We start from the raw sequence: 5,712 nt of genomic DNA on the forward strand, positions 1-5,712 counted from the left end.
ATATGCGTACCATTGGCCACGTGGATCTGATCGTGGCCTTCATAATTCTTCTGTACATGGAGACGATCCATGTCGTTGGTCATGTGATCCGTCGCCCCGGAGTCCATGATCTAGGTTGGTTCAGAAGTGTCGTTAGAGTTGGAGTAGTTGGCGGCATGATTCGACGTCTCTGGTTGGATGGCATGGTTGAAGCGAGAGTAGCAGCGGAGGGCATCGTGTCCATAGACACCACAGATCTGGCACGTGGATTTGCCGCCGCGTCCACGTCCTCCTCCTTGGCCATTGCCGTGCCCGGAGTTGTCGCCTCCTTGGCGACCGCCATAGCCGCCGCCATTGTTGTAGTTGCGACCTCCTCCATAGCCGCCGCCGCTGTCACCGCGTTCACAGCCTCCGCCGCCACGCTGAAAACCACCGCGTCCTCCTCCACGCGATGCGTTGTTGGCAGAGTGTTGGAACTGAGGAGATCCATTGGACACGCGATCGCCGTTGCGTGCCTCGTACGTGACCATGTGCCTGTAGAGGTCGCTGAGAGTGAAATCATCGTCACCCTTCGAAGCTATCACCGATATCGACGTGGTGAAATTCTCATGATCCTTGCTGATCCCAGCAAGAATATATGATATGATATCTGAATCACTCAGAGGATTGCCGACTCTTGCCATGGTGTGAGCAATTTTCTTCACGTGGTTGTAGTAGTCAGCAAGGGACATCTCCCTTTTCTTTGACTTCACAAGCGCCGTGCGTAGTTGCACGATCTTCGCCTTGGATCATGACGAGTACATCCCATACGCTCGCCGATGACTTTAGCAGCATCACATGGCCGAGCATGGATGGGTTCAGAGATGCAAGGAGAGCACACAGAACCTGTTGATCTGTTTTGAACCAGACATCATACTCAGGGTTGTTCACCGTCTCTGAACTTCCCTCGGACGCTGGAACCTTCTTGGACGGCACGGCGTTGCTCCCATCTACAAAGCCAAACAGATCGAGGCTGTAGAGAGCAGGGAGAGCCTGAGCCCTCCATAACAGGAAGTTATCTTGGTCGAGCTTGACGGTGATCACAGCGCCGATGGTTTGAGCGATGTTGGTTGGAGCTGCGGGGGAAGAAGGAGCCATGGATGATCAAAGAGCGGATTGGCTCTGATACCATGTAAAAACAGTATATTGGATTGAATCGCCGTGCCTCTCAACGGTAGGCGTGTACTCTTTATATATAGACACACACAATCTAGGGTTTACAATTCGGTTAGGATAATCTTTCGGAAAAAGCACTTTACTTTCTAAAAAGAGTATCGAGATTGCTCTGAAATTAAGTTTCCCGTAATGACCTTCTTCAGGATTGTAATTACAATGTATTTAAATCCTTCTACAGGGACGGAAAATCATATGCTATGGCAATCGCTGGATGTTCTACCTTTGCTGTTGGACTTTGGTATATGAAGAACCTCCACCCATCAAAGATTGACTGGGTTGAAGCTGGTGTTGTTTCTCCGGTCGTGAGGAACCAAAACGACTGTGGTAAGTGTCTTGAGCTAAATTATTCTGCTAAGTAGATCCTAGTTGACTCCAACCGCGTGCAGATTATTTATGCAATGGAAGCTGACAAAGATAGCATTTATTTGTATTTTAGCACATCGACTCCTTTTATTACAATTTAACATTTTAATTATAGCACATAGATCTCCTTATACTGCAATTCGCCACAAATTTGCCTACTGCATTTGTTGCAGGCAGTTGTTGGGCCATGGCTTCTGTAGGCTCTGTCGAGGCATTACACTACATGGAGACCAAACAGTCAATCACGTTGTCGACTCAAGAGCTCATCGACTGCGACACAGGGAACTATGGCTGCGAAGTGGTTATCACTACAATGCTTTCAGTTACATATGGGAAAATGGACTATCGAGCGAATCCTCCTACCCATACGAGGCTCGCAGGAGTACCTTGGGTTGCAAGCGGATTAAAACAGCAGCCGCAGCACAGCAAGGATATCGAACTTCCATTATGTCTACCCATCCGAGAATGCTCTGGAGAAAGCGGTAGCGAAGCGGCCCGTGATTGTCACTTTGCAGAGTTCTGATGATCTTCAGAGGTACAAAGGGGGCATCATGGACTATACGTTTGACAGGAGCAATTACCGCAGGCACTATGTCCTAATTGTCGGTTATGGCAAGGATTCCGAAGGCGTCGAGTACTGGCGCTTCAAGAATTCATGGGGAGAGGAGTGGGGTGAGGGTGGGTTTGGGAGGATCCGCCGGCACGTTGCCGACAAGCGAGGCGCTTTGGGTATCTACATGCTCCAGGAGTATACCCGGTGCTTACGGCCTGATCGATCTTGCATGTTTGGATCGATCTTTGTATGTAAGAAATTAGTATGATATCTTATATTTGTTTCCTGCTGTCTCTGTCTGATCTATGTTGGACCTCTTGGTGTTTGATCAATGTTGGTCTTTGGTATTGAAATTGATGGTACATCCTTTCTCATAAGTTTAGGTCCATCCTTCATCTGAAGTTTTGCCAGTGAAATTCATCGTTGATCCTTTCTCTTTCAAGTTTCTCGATAGTCAGTATGTGATTGAATCACATGAAAAATAAACACTGGATAGATAGAAGTTGGAATGTTCAAAATGTCCACGCTGTTGGAAACCATGAAAAGGTGGAATTCACACTAAGTTTAAATGGATGGCTTGTTGGTTGACATGTTGCTCACTAGCTTCAATTGTGGTAAACACATTTTCTTCTTCGAGAAAGCACAAAATGCTTCAGTTGTGCTAAACACATTTAGAAAATAGTTCTAAGATCAGATATGTATGTCACACGATATGGTGTACGTGTGAATTAACCGAATTGCAGTTGGAAAGAAATGTTATTTTCAAAGCTTCTCTATTTTGCTTTCTACGCACAAGAGTAAAGCTCTAGTTACACATAAACAAAATGCAGCAGTTTCAATAAACCCGTATGCTTCCTACGCAACCTAATTAACAAAAGTGTTTATCACACATGTATTCTTGCTACATTAGTGCAATGTGGTTCCTACACAAAGTTTGTGTCACACATAAATCATGCTTCCTACATTTGTGCATCTTGCTTCCTAAAGAGTTAGAAAAAGCTTATGGTATACAATACTATGCTTCGTGCACGGCATAACAAAATTTGCTTCCAACATTTGTGTACAGTTACACATTTGGGAAAAACTTCAGTTACACTAATAAACTATATATGGTTTGCGTCCTACACATAGGTTGAACAAAGCTTATTTCATATTGAAACAGATCTACACAATCAAGTATATATCTTTATACTCCTATAAACAGTAGCAGGGGCAGGGGGACCAGCAGGTGTCGTGCCCCCCCCCCCTAAGATCTGAAAATCACGCCTAGGTCCCTACTTTTGTACACTACAAATGTATAAGCCGAGTGTATATCTCGCTTTGTCGAGTGCCCCTGACACTCGGCAAAGCTGGCTTCTCCCGTAGTGCTCATAGCTGAAACACAAGTGTTGCTCGGTTTTTCTAGCTTTTTATGCAAATTACTATGGGAATGCAACTTCTCATTGCTAAGCAATTTAAATAATCCATACTCCAGAGCACTGGCATCCCACCACCTACGATGCCCAAAATGAAAAATAACACCAAGGGACGAAATGAGTGAATAGATGGCCCCCACGAGATATGTGGCTCCACCTCTAGTAACTTGTATTCTCAGGTACCGCCTAAGCAAAACCAGCAACGGCCCATAGTATGCCCGCTCCTATAAATACCCTCCACCCACTCCTCCCCTCATCGCAAGTCGAGCTGGCACACAGAACTGTGACGAAAGGCGTCGCCAGAGTCCAATTCTGATGAACTGGGAGATCACTCATGGACCCTGGCTGAGGAGCTCAAGGCAACACTGAGACGGATGAAGAGAATAAGAAGGCACTGGTTGCGAACTCATCCCGGATGAACAAGGGTGCGGCGGAGATCTGCACAGAAGGGGAACGAAAAGAGGCGCAGGTGCGTATACAAACTCCTTCCTCTTCTTCCGGTAAAAAAAAAACTCCTTCCTCTCTTGTTTTTTTGGTTGCTTTTGCATGCACGAGATGCTTGTTTTGGCTACTAGCTATATAGAAGTTTTAATTTTCTACTTCCTTTGCAGCCGAAAAGGAAGAGGGGGTGTCCACGCAAGATCAGGGCGCCCGATGAGGCTGAGGCGGGCATGTCCGTCAAGGTCGCCGAAGGATCCAGTTCACCACCGCACATGATTGTGCTAGCTCTGCCTAATGCCACCTTCATGATCGAAGAACCATCTAGGTAAGTCACGAGGGTGGTCGAGGAAGGCACCGGTGACGCAGGATCGTCTGGCTTTGGATGGGGTCTCGCCTGCCTTATCCCCGGGAGGCACCATAAAGAATATGACACAAGATAGTGCAAAGAGATGATGGAGATGGGAGCAGAGGTGCCAAACGTGGCTGGAGTTGATGAGTCTGAAGCACAACCCATTGACGGCGAGAGGATGGCAGCGCCTATTGTTAAATTTAGATTTGATCTAAATCAGCCTCCGGAATGGATGAACAAAAGATTTTGTTCACATCTTGTAATTTGTATCAAAAAAATTATTGCTTAATTTATTATCTGTTACAAAAGATTTTGGAGTTATGACTCTTATGATTCTATTTTGATTTGATTGATTCTGTAATATGAATACCAACTCTCCTACATACTCCATCCGTCCCATATTAAGTGCCGAAATATTACATGTACCTAAACTTTTTAATACATAGATGCGTCCATATTTAGACAAATTCGAGTCACTTAATATGGAACGGAGGGAGTATAACATATGATGACGCCTCTGATTGCCGTCAGGGCAACTCCAGCAGGGCAACCCAATTGGGCCGGACCGGTCCGTTTCGGTCCAAACGGACGAAACTGCGGTCCAACGGGGCGACGCATTGCCGCCTGTGTCCGGATTTCGGTCCAGCGCAACCCGTTCCCAACCCAAATTTGGGCTGGGTTTGATTCGCGCGCGGACAAGAAACGGAACGCCGCTCGTTCGCCCTCGATATACCCCTGGCCCTCCTGTCTGCGACTGACACCACATTTCAAATTTTCCAGTCTTCTTCCCCACTGCCCCTCTCGCGCGGCCTCGACTTGGCGGACGAAAATTTTACCACCCCTCTTACCGCCACCGTCGTTCCAGCCCCCGTCGCCGCCGCTGCAGCCCTAGCCCCAGACCCTGCCGCCACCGCTCCCGCTCCCGCCTCCGCTGCGCTGCTCAAGAAGCCGAAGAAGGAGAGTTAAATATTGATTTATGGTGAGTTTTGGAATTGCAGACGGGTTGCCTTGTCGGCTGACATGTTGCCCACTAGCTAGCCTCAATTGTGGCAAACACATTTTTTTCTTCGAGAACACAAAAAAAGCTTCAGTTGTGCTAAACACATTTAGAAAATAGTTCTAAGATTAGATATATAGCCATGCATATCCCCACTGTACAAGTTTTTTTTGTGTGCATATTTGCCACACATATACGTGTACATATACTGGCCTTTGGCCTGTTTGTAATACAATTTGCATATTTCCTAAAATGGTACCTGAGCCTAGGGTTTTGATTTCTCCACCGAATGCGCAACTCTAAATTTCAATCTATCCAGATTGAATCCTCTTTCCCGATATTTTCCCTATCTCATATGTTCCCGATCAGGCCACTGGCTCTTCTCACGTGCTGCACGTCG

The 5,712-nt window shown here is 46.6% G+C and overlaps 1 pseudogene; it reads left to right on the forward strand.

Moving 5' to 3' along the window:
• The first annotated feature begins 1,323 nt into the window (after positions 1–1,323).
• Positions 1,324–4,295, forward strand: LOC100824655 (annotated as a pseudogene).
• Positions 4,296–5,712: the final 1,417 nt, after the last annotated feature.

This window comes from Brachypodium distachyon, chromosome 1 (assembly GCF_000005505.3).
Source record: "Brachypodium distachyon strain Bd21 chromosome 1, Brachypodium_distachyon_v3.0, whole genome shotgun sequence".
Classification (NCBI taxonomy): domain Eukaryota; kingdom Viridiplantae; phylum Streptophyta; class Magnoliopsida; order Poales; family Poaceae; genus Brachypodium; species Brachypodium distachyon.